This window comes from Eubalaena glacialis, chromosome 3 (assembly GCF_028564815.1).
Source record: "Eubalaena glacialis isolate mEubGla1 chromosome 3, mEubGla1.1.hap2.+ XY, whole genome shotgun sequence".
NCBI classification, from domain to species: domain Eukaryota; kingdom Metazoa; phylum Chordata; class Mammalia; order Artiodactyla; family Balaenidae; genus Eubalaena; species Eubalaena glacialis.
This window is the reverse complement of record NC_083718.1, coordinates 96257661-96271571: the sequence shown is the minus strand read 5'-3', so window position 1 is coordinate 96271571 and position 13911 is coordinate 96257661. Positions and strand designations below refer to the sequence as shown.

Below are 13911 nucleotides of genomic sequence, written 5' to 3'. Positions count from 1 at the left end.
CTGGCGCTTGGCTTTCCCTCTGCTGCTCTAGGAGGAAGCTGTCCTGGGAACAGAATCGGCATCCCTGAATTCCTCTCATCACTTGGGGCTGACGCAGGCAGCGATGCACGCCCCACCGCTGGATCATCACCCCGGTGAGGAACAGCGTTCGTTTGCTCTGATTCTTAAGAGCTGACCTGTTTTAGGAAGTGTTCCCTTTGGAAGATGCCTGGTCTCTTCCCCTTTCCATCCTTTCTTTTCTAAACATGCATCTCCCTTCACTCCATTTATCTTTCCTCAAAGGCAACAAATAGCATTTAGCGAGTTACTAAATGGGCTGGTTATTACACTAAGTGCTCTACATCTCTTTTCCTATTTAATTGTCACAGTACCTCTCTGGGATAGAAACTATCATGATCTCCCTATTTTCCAGCTAAGGACTCTGAGGCCCAGAGAGGTTAAGTGATGTGCTCAAAGTCACACAGCTGGCAATGTCAGTGCACAGATCCAGGACTAGGTGTATCCGATTCCAAAGCCTCCCCTCTTAGGTCAACACACAGCATAATCTTTCTTTTTTTTTTTTTTTTTCTTTTTAAAAAATTGTTTTATTGAAGTATAGTTGATTTCACATAATCTTTCTTAATATCAACCTGCTGGCTGCCAGGCTGGCATTGCATTTTTCTTTGCTAGGAAGACAAAGCAAACAGCCAAGTATTTGGAGCCCAAAGAGTGGCCCTGCTTGCACTTCCACTCCTGGAAGGTTTCTCCTCCCAGACACCTGCATGGCTCACTCCCTCACTACCTACTAATTACTGCTTCCTCTCAAGGGGTCTTTCCTGCCTGCCGCATGGGAAAACTACCAGACGCCTACCAGGCTCTGCCCTCTAACTCTACTTACTTTCCTTCATCCAGCTCTGACAACCACCTGACAATGGATTCTTTTTTTTTTTTTTTTTTTGGTTTATGTATCTCTAGGTTATCAACCCCCACTAGAATATAAGCTCCATGAAGGTAAGAACTTTATTCTACTTTGTTCATGATTAGAATAGTGCCTGTCACATAGGAGCTTAAAAAATATCTGTTAACTAAATGAATGGCCCAGAGGGAGGGGGCTATGATGCCCAGGAAGGAGAAGGGGCCCCGGAATGAGGCTCACCTCCTGCCCCTGAGGCTCAGCTGGCTGGGATCTCCCTGCCCTTAAAGATCTCCAGGACAGCTCCACTCTAAGTGCCTTCTCTCCTTTGCACAGACACACGGAATCGTCAGTGCCTAACGCTCAGCCTCCACAGAGAGGAGCCGTAGTGAAGCTGCACGCAAGCAGGGCACCGGGCTGTGGGGTCCACTCCTGTATGGCTAGAGAAGGCATCGCACAATTGGTTTGGGGAAAAATTCACCACCCTGACTGCACCTGTGGAAGTTGAGGTTAAGATGAGTTCTCACTGTCTGGATACCATGTGCAGACATGGAGCAGGAAGCCCCCAGGCAGAGCGGGCACCAGGCAGGGGCCAGCCGGGAATGACATCTCAGAAGAGGGGCTGAGTCTAGCTCACAGGCCCCCCCCCCAAGTGTTCTGGCCCCAGGGCTCAGGGCAGTCCCACATAGACCTCATAATGCTCCCTTCACAACTCTTCCTGGGAGCAATGTCACAGTGGGCTATGGGATGTGGGGCGTGGCAGCTTTCCCTCCCTGGCTTCCAGTGTGTGGGAGAAGGCCACACAGCCTGCGGCCAGGGGAGGAAAGCTCTGCTCACCGATGGGACTGTTTCAGAGGAGAGATAACAAGCCTGTGATGACATCAGGGTTAACAGAGCCTCCTGCAAACTTGGAATCCAACAGGCTCCCGGCAGCTGCATTAAAATCTAAACAGCCTTTCCTGTGGATTTTTCCGATTAATGCAAATTTGTTTTGCTTTGCAAATTGAAAATCAGTTGCAAGCACCTGGTGTAAGAATTCCAGCAGGGAGTAGAGAACGCTGAGAGGAAGCCAGCGAGTCCCCAACCTTGCCCACCTCTGGTTCCTGGGCAGCCAGGCCTCCTCCACCGTGCTGGGTTCCACCCCCCACCTCCTCAGTAAAGGGCTCTCACGAAGCAAGACTGACTGCACCCCAGTGGTTTCCAGATGCTGGGACTCCCAGGCTTCTTTCTTTCGCCAACAATGGAGGGTGATAGGTACAATCAGGGAAGTCATTCAAGCCCACTGTAAGAAGCCTGCCTTGGCATCTCCTGGGGGAGGGGAGGCGGGATGCCATCACATGATACCATAGTGACATTATTTCATCTTTCAGCAAAGGACCTGGCAGGTGCCTTGGAGATGCACGTCCTGGTTGAAATCGTTCATGTCTAGTGCTTGTCCCAACTGCATGGCCACTTAGCTCTGAGCAAGCGTCTCCTCCCACCAGCACCAGAAAGCAGAGGGAACTACTGGGAGCTCCCAGGGAAAGCGGGGTGACAAGGAAGATGCTGCTAGCATCCCACAGCTGCCTCTCTCTGCAGAGCCGGGCCCATCCCGCTTGTGCCTGGCTACCAGTCAAAGCCATGCTAAGCAGACAGGAATACCCCTTTCCCGCCTGTCCCCTCCTCCACCAGCCGCGCATTGTTCATTCAGCTCCGAGATAAGTCAGGAGGGAGGGCCGTTATGAACGGGCCCCATTATGCTCCCCCTTCCTCTGCTACGCAATTTAAAGGCAGGAGACAAAGAGAAATGCTCTGGAAATCCAAATTAAATGTATTCCTGCAGCAATCCCGCACCCAATTAAAGTAACCCAGAGCCTATTGTCCTTTGCTAAATTTAGAAAATGCTCAGGTGTGTCTGATCCTACTCTGCACAGATATTTTTAATACAGATTTAATCATATTTTGGGTTAGGAGAAGAAGCTAATTAGGTAGGCAGATTTAGAAAGGCTGCCGGAATGCGGGACAAAGAGAGGTGATTTGATGTGATTTGATGTGTTTTTTTTTTTTCAAACAGTAAGTTGTGTTGGGCTTGGGTTTTGGATTCACAGCAAATAGGCTTGAAAACCGAGGTGACAACGAACAGAAAATCTCCCCGTGTTAGTAGTCGATGATTCCTGGGGCTGGAGGGGACCCTGAAAGAAGGTCTCGTCCACTTTCTAACTCCACTGACTGCTGGACCCAAACCCACCAGGGGCAGAGGGCCTTCACTGTTTAACAGGGCACCTAAAATGGCATTCTCCATCCTTGGACGGGAAGCGTTCACTCAGGTCTCTCTGCAGGAAGGCACATGGTGCCAGCAGCTCTGTGAGTGCTGGTGGCATGGATAACTGAATCAGTGACCAAGCAGATGAACCTTGAAACCTGCCAGCCCCAGACCTGGGCGAGGGGCTTCAGGCCCCTGCCCACGCTGTCCCTGGGGCCCTGGCCTACCTCCTCTGGTTCTCGGGTGTCGGCTGAGGCTCCACCCTCACCCAGTAAACTGATCTCTACAAAGCATCACTGACTGTGCCCAAGTGTAACAAAGAACTAGGAGTCTTGGCTTGACTCCGTGCTGAATCATCATGCGATCGAGTAAATGATGCAAAAACTCTGAGCCTCAATTTCTCCACCAGCCACATGAGGATTCAGGTCTCTCCCTTCATTTATTAGGATGACAAAGGTCCGGCAAAACCTGCCATGCTGGACGTGTCAGGGAGAGGGCCACGGCAGGGCACACACCCAGGCAAGAAAGGTCGTGACACTATGGGTTTGTTTTGTTTTAACCAAAGTGTGAGTGTGTTGCGGGGAGTGGCCTCTTTATCCAGGGCCCACCCCCACCCCTGTCTTTGTGATGAAGGAGGCTGAGCCCAGCATATTGTTACTGAGTTTTCCAGCTTCCTCCTGAACATACTGCCAAGTTAAAAGTCTGGGACGAAGTGAGAGAGTGGCATGGACATATATGTAAAATAGATAGCACAAATGTAAAATAGATAGCTAGTGGGAAGCAGCCACATAGCACACGGAGATCAGCTCGGTGCTTTGTGACCACCTAGAGGGGTGGGATAGGGAAGGTGGGAGGGAGACGCAAGAGAGAAGAGATATGGGGATATATGTGTATGTATAGCTGATTCACTTTGTTATAAAGCAGAAACTAACACACCATTGTAAAGCAATTATACTCCAATAAAGATGTTAAAAAAAAAAAGGCAAAGCACAAGACTATCTACAGTGTGCCACCCCTCACGTAAGGAAGAAAGGGATGGAAGAAGGTACACAGGTATCTTGTCCATTGGTGCAGAAGGAATACACACATTTAGGTTGGTTACCTACCAGAGGTGGATGAGAAAGGGGGGGAAGAAGGGGGATGGGAACGGGGAGTAGAGGTGAGGAGGGAGGGGCACTTCTCTGAGGATAACTTTCCATTTGGCTCTGACTCCTGGAGCTTTAGTAATGCTTCACAGAGCCTTCACACACCCCCAAATACACAAGCAGCCCAACAGGATGTGGAGGGACCCCCCCAACCGGCCAAAACCCACAGAGTTCCCCCTAAATACAGACTCTCTTCCTCAAGGAATGGGTCTCACAGAAAGGAGAGCCTATTATTTTCTCAGTGTAGCAGCTGAAAGCAAAGATTCTAGAGGTTAGGTTCAAATTCCAGCTATACCACTCATAGGCAGTGTGACTTTGAACAAGTCACTTAACCTCTCTGGACTTCAGTTTCCTCATCTGTAAAATGGGGTAAAATGGTAACTACCTCGCATAATTGTTATGAGGAATGTATGCGTTAGTACGAGACAAGGCTGAGGACAGTGCTTGGTACAGGGCTGTGTAATTGCTTGCTATTATGATTATCACAGTTTCGGGGCTTGACGGTTAGGGGCAGTCGCAGTGACCCATCTTCTGCCTTATGGGATAAGGGCTCCCTTCTTCCCCTAGAACATCTCTCAAGCATTGTGAATGGGCCAGCCTGACACGGATCTTCCAGTGGCAGGCTTACTGCGGTGGCAGGACCGCTGAGCTCTGAATCGCTGCTCTGAGACTACAGTCCTTTCCTGTTGCTGTTGTAACTACTTAGCAGTGACTCACTGGCTTAAACAACACAACTGTATCACCTTCCAGTTCTGGAGGAAAGAGGTCTGAAATGGGTCTCACTGGGCTAAAATCCTTGGCTTACAGTCCCTTCCTCCCCTTCAGAGGCAGCAACAGAGGATAAGTCCTCATATGGCATCCCTCCAGCCTCTTCTTCTGCCTCCCTCTTTCATTTTGAAGGACCCTTGCTATTATTACCTTGGACCTACCTGGATAACCCTGGACACTCTCCCTTTCTTAAGGTCAGCTGATTAACAACTGCTGTAAATCCCATCTGCTGCCTTAATTCGCTTTGCAACATAGTCACAGGTTCTGGGGATTAGGACATGGACATCACTGGGCCATTATTTTGTCTACGGCAAGGACCAACTCCTCATCTGCTTCACCCTCTTCACTTGTGCTCAGGGCTTGGTCTCTTGGGTTTGTTTTTGTTTTTTCACCATTTTAACCATTTTTAAGTGTACAGTTCAGTGGCATTAAGTACATCCACATGGTTGTACAACCATCACCACCATCCATTCTCCAGAACATTTTTCTTCTTGCAAAACTGAAACTCTGTATCCATTAAACAATAACTGCCCACCATTCTACTTTTTTTTTTATAAATTCATTCATTCATTTAAATTTATTTATATTTATTTACTTATTTATTGGCTGTGTTGGGTCTTCGTTTCTGTGCGAGGGCTTTCTCTAGTTGCGGCAAGCGGGGGCCACTCTTCATCGCGGTGCGCGGGCCTCTCACTATCGCGGCCTCTCTTGTTGCGGAGCACAGGCTCCAGACGCGCAGGCTCAGTAGTTGTGGCACACGGGCTTAGTTCTCCGTGGCATATGGGATCTTCCCAGACCACGGCTCGAACCCATGTCCCCTGCATTGGCAGGCAGATTCTCAACCACTGCGCCACCAGGGAAGCCCCCACCGTTCTACTTTTCGTCTCTATGAATCTGACAACTTTAGGTACTGACTTATTTCATTTAGCGCACGTCCTCAAAGTTCATCTATGTTGTCGCATGTTGGTCTCTTGGTTTTGTGACAATGCCATGCTCCTGGTTCCACTCATCCACCCCAAAGTTGGCCAGGCAGGAGGTCCCCATCAGGAGTGGCATTTCAGGCTAAAAGTTTGCAAACAGGTGTCCTAGAGATTTAAAAAGAACACAGTGCAGTGTGGTGTGATGGTGTTGATGTAGTTCACAGTGCTGCTCTGAGGTCACTGGGCACTGGGCTCCAATCCATGCCCAGCTATTCATTGGCGACATGACTTCCAATCACCAGCCAGCACTCATGGAGCACCTATGATGTGCCAGTCATCGTGGAGACACATGGGGCACAGACGCTGCCCAGCACAGTGCCAACCACATAGTAAGTGCTCAGTGAATGCTAGTTCAAAAAGGGGGTTGAGGTAGGGGCAGAGTCGGGTGGAGAACCCCTAGGGTTCCACATAAGCTTTCCGTTAGGAGCCTCAGGGAGCTGTTGTCGGGATTTGCTCTGAATCCTGGCAGAAGAGCATACACAAAATTATAGCAGTGTTTCCTAAGACGTCAGGAGAGGCTGCTCTGGGGATGAACCGTTAAAGGTAGGCCAGGAAGCAGGATCAAGTCAAGAGTGACATGCATGTGGGAAAGGAGGCAGGGAGGCCAAGTTTCACCTTTTAAAGCTGATGGGCTTTCCCAATCCTGGTTTTTTTTTTTTAAATCTCCTCCTCCAGGAAGCCTTCCAGGATTAAACCCACAGAACTCTAGTAACTTTTACTAGACTTCCCCTCCATATAGCAAGAGGCAGCTGCCCTGACCACCCAAGACTAAGGAGCCCCAGTTCCAAAAAACACAGTCAACAATGACAGTTATCATGTCATTGGAGAGGTGTGGATCACCCAAATCTCTTTCTGTTTGGCTCTGATGTTTATAATGCATGTATGATTTTTTACAGGCAGATTCACCCTTTTGATTATACACTTCTGAATGCAGCTACTAAGATGAATTTTTATTCTGGACCACGCTCCCCTGGGCATGTGGGGAGCTGGTCAGGACCAAATAGGCTACAGAATATCTTCCCATGGCAGTGGAGAGTTAGCAACACCAGCGTCAAAGGGAGGAGAGAGAACAGGTTCTGAGGTCAAGGCTGCCCTGGCTAGTCCTGGAAGCTGGCTGGTGCGGACTGGCCAGGTGGCCCTGGGTGGGACGAGAGTAGGTGGAAAGTTCCTCCGTCTCTGCTCACACCCCTCCCTGCCACTCAGAGAGACCGACAAGGCTGGGGATCTGTGAGAACAGTGTGGTGGTGCCCTGGACCACTTTCCCCAGGTGGAATCATCTTTTGTCCTTGTGAGAACATGCTATAATCACGGCTGTCTTCCCAAGTAACCAGTGCTTTCCAGCCCTGTAATTGGGCCACTTCAGGGGAGAGAGGACAATTTGGAAGTGACTCGAGGAACACAAGAGGGAGGGCTATTTTCCCGGCGTTGCAAGGCTGACTCCCACCCATCCCGCATGACTCCCCAGCCCCCAAGCCCATTCCATCCGTCTCTGGCCTGGTGAGGGGCATCTGAGTCAAAGGCTTGGCCCAAGCACATGTTTTATGTTCCTTAAAAGCCATGGGCTGCCAAGGGATCAGGACAGCTGATGACCAACAATATCAGGGAAACCAGAGCTGGGAGATGCTGCCCACAACAAGGAACTTCAGCCTCGGGCATGGGAGGCCTGGACAGACCTGGTGAATGCAATTGTCTAAACCACAGGGAGTCTGTAAATTAATCCCAGACTGTTACCCTACCAGACTTGTGTGTATTCTGGAAATGCCAATATCATTCTTAGAAAGAAAGAAAAAGGAATGTAAATCTGCCAAAAAGTGAGCACGTGTGTGTGTGTGTATGAGCATGTGTGTATGCATGCATGTGTGCATGAACGTGTGTGTGGGGGTGTGTGTGTGTGTGCCTGCCCTGGGCCTGTGTGTGAACACTGCAGGCAAGGATGCAGCTGGTTGCATGGGCTCTGGACTCAGAGTCTCTGTCCTTGTTTGGTCACCTTTGATGAACTTGGTTCATCAACATTGATGAACTTGGGCAAGTGCCTCAACCTGCTATACCTTAGCTTCCTCATCCATAAAATGCAGATACTAATAGTATATAACTCATGCAACTGTTTATTAAATGAGTTAATATGTAGAGAACACATAATGCTTGGTATATGAGTTTCACTCAATAACTGTTAGCTACTCTTCTTATTTTTGTTTATTTATCCAGGTCAGCTGGCTGAAAAAGGTCACCTCTTCTTGACTTCAAATCGAGGTAAGCAGGAAACCCTGAAGGTCACCAGACTTAAACCAAATCCATCCATACGTTCAGTATGTATTTAATACAGAGCATGTACACAAGACCTGTGCCTTTAGGTCAATTCTCAAGTGCACAAGAAGGACCTTCATTGAAATGCCATCCCTAGAGTCCATGTCAATGGGACCCTTTTATACATTCAACCACCTTATAACAAGGTCCTTCAGATATATCATCAGCCAAAACCTTGAAAACTGGTCCAACCGACCCATCTCATGCTCTCCATGGCTTGACTGCAGATAGATGGTTGAGTCGATTGTAGAGCCCACAGCTTTAGCTTTTGGACTATTTGTGCAACCACCTGTTTCCCTTACTCCCAGATAATTGAATTGCCTGCTTTCACTCATTTATGTAGAGAGATATCTACATAAATGAAATCATTTTAATATTTTCTCTTTATTTGGTTGTAATTGCTCAGAGAGAGAAAAACATGTCCTTTCCTCCTGGGAGATGCAAATCTTTAGTATGATGAGTACAATGAGCAGAGGATTTTGGTGATACAGTTGGTGATAATAATAATGAAATACTAAATAATAATTACATCGGCAACAATACTAATGATGATAATGACGAAGCTGGGACAGCCTCTGTCTTTTGCTGGACACTTACATATGCCAGGCACTAGGCTCCATCCTTCACTGGTATTAGCTCATCTAATTTGGGCACAGGAGCAGAACTGCCTCTTTGCTGCAAACTGAGCAAACTTTGCAAACGGGCAAACTGCCCGTTCAGATGTGTGGAAGAGGTGTGTCCAGAAGCCCTGGCTGCAGATCCAGAGAGCATATCCTCCTGGAATCCCAACCTCATTCCAATCCACGGGGAGAACGGTGAGCCTGCCCTTGGCATGGAACGCCCCCAATCCACTTTTCAATCATCCAGACACACACATGCCCCCTATGTAATTATCCCAACAAATGTGCTAAAGGAAAATAAACGCTGCAAGACTGTCTTATAAAAATAGCAAAATGCACAGCAAAGGCCTTCTCTGTATAATTCATGCAGGAAACATGGAAACAACTTATCCTGATAAAATTGTGCTTTCTGTGAATTTGCTGATTATACACACACACACATGCATGCTCGCACGCATGCACAGAGTGCCTCTGTATGGCTTGTATTTTGATAAGGAGATGAGGAGAGCCCAAGTCTGAAGACTAGCTGTGCCCTGGGGGAGCTGTCAGCTGAGGACTGGGAACCTGAGTGGCTGGACTGGAGACCACTTTCTGGCAGCCTGGGCTTGTCTTCCAGTTCAGACTGTTCAGCTCCATAATCTTTAGCAAGTCGCTGTTACATGCCCATAGCTGGGGAGCCAAGGGGTCACAGAGAGGAGTGAGAGTCCCATGGAGGAAGCAGACCCCTGAACAGATAAAAACAGGACCAGGTAGGCGTGATCGTGATGCTGAACTGGTGGATCAGGTGGGCTCCCTGGAGGAGGGGTCTGAGTCTTGAAGGATGAGCATGGTGGCCAGGGTAGGAGAGTGAGGGTGGCATTCTTGGTAGAGGGAACAGCCAGAGCAAAGGCCCTGGGCACCAGGAAATGGAGGGTGGACCGTTTAGTTTGGCATCACCAAGGCACACAGTAGGGCAGGCAAGAGCTGGCGCTGGAGCGCTAAGAGGCAGCCAGAAAGGAAGGGAAGGCCCCGGCCACCTTGCCAAGTGACATTACCACTTGGCCACTGCCTAAGGTCTGCTCAAGTGTCACCTGCTCAAGGAGACCTTCCCTACTCCCTGCCTCAACTAGATTAGAGCCCTTGCCAGCACTCTCAGCCCTCCTTCCCTTTCCGTCATGGTGCTTCTAGCTCCAACTGGAATTATAGAATTATCCTGTGATTTGGGGTCACTGTCTCCCTGACTAGACACTGTGGGTTTTCTCTTCACCCAGTGCCTTGCACTGTTCCTGGTACATATGAGTCACTCAATAAATGCTTACTAAATGAATGAATGGCTAATGAATGGTTCTCATTAACTCATCGTGGGATGGCTGGGAGGGGGCAAAACTGGAGACCAGCTGGAAGGCTAGTGGAATAACTGCCTGAAAGATGATAAGGGTCTGAAGCACGTCAACCTGGTGGGAAGGCAGAACAGCAGGCCGGCGTTGCTGGATCTAGGTGTGGGGGGAGGGAGAAGTTGTCTGGATAAGTCCCAGGTTGGGCTTACTTCCTGGATAGGACAGGTGCTGGGCCATCTGCCACGGTGAGGAAGAAGGGAGAAGGAGCAGGTCTGGGGGAGAGAAGGGGTGGGATGAGTACATCACCGCCACGGTGAGCTTGAGTTCCCAGACGTTCAGGGCATCCCTTTCCTGGAAGCAGACCCTCTGACCCCTCTGGCCACCTCTGGCACCCCCTCCTCAGGCAGCATTAGCATCCATGCTGACCCTGCTGAAGCCAGACCAGCCCCTGTGCTTTTCTATTCCACCAGCCCCACCCAGGGTCACCAGACTCCCCGGGGGAAGGCGGGTGCAGGCCTGGCCGACAAAGACTGCTGGTCTTAACAGGAGGCTGAAAAGGATGTCTGCTGTATAAATGGAATTCAAGCAGACTCCCTGGACAGGCCAGCTGGCTGTTCCACACTGGGGCTCATCCCTTTTAGAAACTTTCTCCTTCATTATAACCAGTCTGTGCCTAGAGGCAGGAGATGGGAGTGACAGTGCAACCATCTGAGGGACACGGCAAGAGGCAACAGCAGGGCAGGGATCCAGCTTTATTCCCAGGAATAGTCAAGGAGGAGGGGATTGGCTTCTAAAACCTGGGGTGCGTCTCCCAGCCTGGAAATGGGTCAGTCAGACTCGTCTTCCATGCCCTGGGCCGGCCTGAACACACACACACACACACACACACACACACACACACACACACACACACACGTGCGCGCACAGCAGAGGAGCTGCAATGGAGGGCTGGACGGGGTCTAGAGTAATCGCCCTGACCCCACCCAGCCTGCTCATCTTGCCGAGTCAGTCTTTCTGAAGTTCCACAGTTGACCATGCCACTCTCCTGCTCAACAACCTTCAGTGGCTCCTCGTTGCCTTTGGGATGAAGCTGAAGTCCAAAGCCCAGGGTTCAAAGACCCCTTTAGTTTGACCTCAACCCACCTTCCCAACATTTCAACTCACTCTCTCCCTCCCCGCATGAGGGCACTTCGCGGCAGCCCAGACGGTCTCCTCACTGACTTGAGGTCTCAGAAAAAGACAGAATCGTGGACAGTTAGGGCAAGGCCCAGAGAAGGTAAGTGATTTGCCTCAGGCCAGGGTCAGAGCCGAGTCTAAGGATGCTCGTTCATTCATTTATTCAACGTGTACTAAATGCCCATTCCCTGCCAGACACTGTTCTGGTTCACATAAGAATGTGGAACCCACCTTTAGTCATTGATTTAGCAAATGTTTATTAGGCACCTTCTATGTACCAGGCTGGGCGCAAGATGCAACAGCAAACAAAACGGAGAAGTCCTGTATCCTTGGAGAGTTGGGGAGCTACACAATCAATAAAGATATACGACAGGTGGTGATGAGTGCTGTGAAAAAGAACAACGAAGGGAAGGGGACAGAAAGCGATGGCAGAGAGGCACATTTCATTGAGGATGCTAACGGAAGTGGGTGTTTGAGCAGGAACCTGAAAGAAGTGAGGCTCCCCTGGAGGAAGAGCAGTTCAGGGAGAGGGAGGAGCAATCACAAAGGCCCTGAATCAGCAGAAGTTCCGTGAATTGGGAGGTAGGCGGGAAATGGAGAATAACGCCGCCAGCGACCGCAGAGAAGAAGTGTGGAGTACTCCAGCCAAGATAAGGACTTCGGTGCTTACTCTAAGTGAGATGAGGCTCTGAGCAGTGGAGGGATGTGAGCGGACTTGGGTGAAGGAGGGAAGAGTCAGACAGACACATGCAGAGCGACAAGAGCACAGCAGCACTGGGACAGGCTCAGGGACGTTTCCCCAACTAGCTTCCCAAAGCAGGATGGTCAGGTGTTTAGGCAAGAGAAGTGTGTGTGTGTGTGTGTGTGTGTGTGTGTGTGTGTGTGTGTTTATGTTTAGTAGGGGAGAAGGAAAGGAGAAGAGAATAGTAGCGAAAAATAATACCCAAGATTTATTAAGGACTCAGTATGTGCCAGGAACTGTGTTAAGTATTAATTCATCTAATATTCCATTCCCCCATTTTACAGATGACAAAATGGAGGCAAAGAGAGATGAATTTGTTCGAGACCATGCTACTAGTAATGATCGAGTGGCACATAAACCCAGGCAGTCTGGCTATAGAGCCTGCATTTCTAACCACCACATGATGTCACAGAGTAGAAAGTGTTCCAGGTGGAAATGAGAGGGGCAAGGCGAGTGGAGGGGGGGTGCTGGTCAAGCATCTGGAGCAAGGAGGGCTCTGGCACTTTCCCTTCCTTTGAACAGCATCCTAGAGTTAAGGAAGCCCAGGCCAGGGCAGGGTCAGATGTGCTGTGTGTGAGTGGATGAGGTCACATCTCAGCCCCAGGGGTCTTAGAGCCTGAAGGGGCTCCCAGTTGCACCTACACCCCAATTGCCTTTAGATCTTGACTACTTAAAGTGTGGCCCCCAGACATGCAGAATTGGCATCACCAGGGAGCTTACCAGAAAAGCAGAACCTCAGGCCCTTGCCCAGACCTCCTGATTCAGAATCTGCATTTCAGCAAGATCCTCAGGAGATTTCTTGTAGACCCATTAAAATTTGTGAAGCCCTGCTCTGGTCTCAGGCCAAACATGATTTCAAGAAATCCTGCTCTGATGGTCCCCCACCCCACAAGATCGCAATAATTTTATTCCCTCAAAGCAGCTTCAAATCCTCCTTCATAGCACTGACCACATTGTCATTCAATTGTTCTCAAAGTTGCTGTACATCATAATTATCTGGGGAGAGTGAAATACTCAGAGGGTCAGCTGCCCCCCTGGACAATAAGATCAGAACTGAGGTAGTAGGTTTTTTAATGTCCCCTCACCCCCAATGCCTCAGTGTTTCCATCGTACGATCAAGTCTTTGAACCCTTGATGTAACCAAATACTTCATGTCTCTCTCCTTTGAGAAAAGTCCCAGGAGAGCAGGGATTACATCTGCCCCGTTTACTGCTGTTCTCAGCTTCTAGAACAGTACCTGGCACAAAGGAGGTGCTCAATGAAAACTTCTCAAAGGAAAGCAGGAAGGAGGAGGGGGAGGAGGAGAGAAGGGTATCCTCATCTGACAAACTTATCTCGGAAGAGCAGCAGCTGCCGCTATTTCTGGGATAAAAGAAGAGCAGAGTCGCTGCCCAGATGCTGACCAACTTCACTCATAACACCCAACCATGTGCCGCCGCTTCTCACTCACTACAGGCGCCCAGGAAAGCAAATAGCCCGGCTGGGTGTCGGCTCTGCCTCTCACCAGAGGGAGCGGTTAAGGATGAAGACTCTCAGTGTGGAGAGGGGGAGAGGAGGCCTGGTGCCTGCTGGCTGTGGGGTTCCCTTCGAGGCCCCTTCTGTCTTAACCACTCCTGCACACAGTGGTGTGACACAGGACCTCTACGTAAGATGACTTGAGATGCACCTGGGCCCAAACCCTCAACCCAGCTCCCAAGGGCTGGGATCCTGGCTCCAGATTCACTCA

General features: G+C 49.7%; 1 protein-coding gene and 1 long non-coding RNA gene across 3 annotated transcripts in view; one reads left to right on the top strand and one right to left on the bottom strand.

Annotated features, from left to right (window-relative positions):
* The window catches only part of KCND3 (potassium voltage-gated channel subfamily D member 3), a 221582-nt gene that overhangs the window by 167300 nt on the left and 40371 nt on the right, over positions 1-13911 (bottom strand). The gene's annotated exons all lie outside the window — the stretch shown is intronic.
* LOC133088302 (uncharacterized) lies at positions 42-1287 on the top strand. The gene is made up of 3 exons (XR_009700512.1): positions 42-134; positions 955-990; positions 1229-1287. It is a non-coding gene; the product is annotated as an uncharacterized LOC133088302 (long non-coding RNA).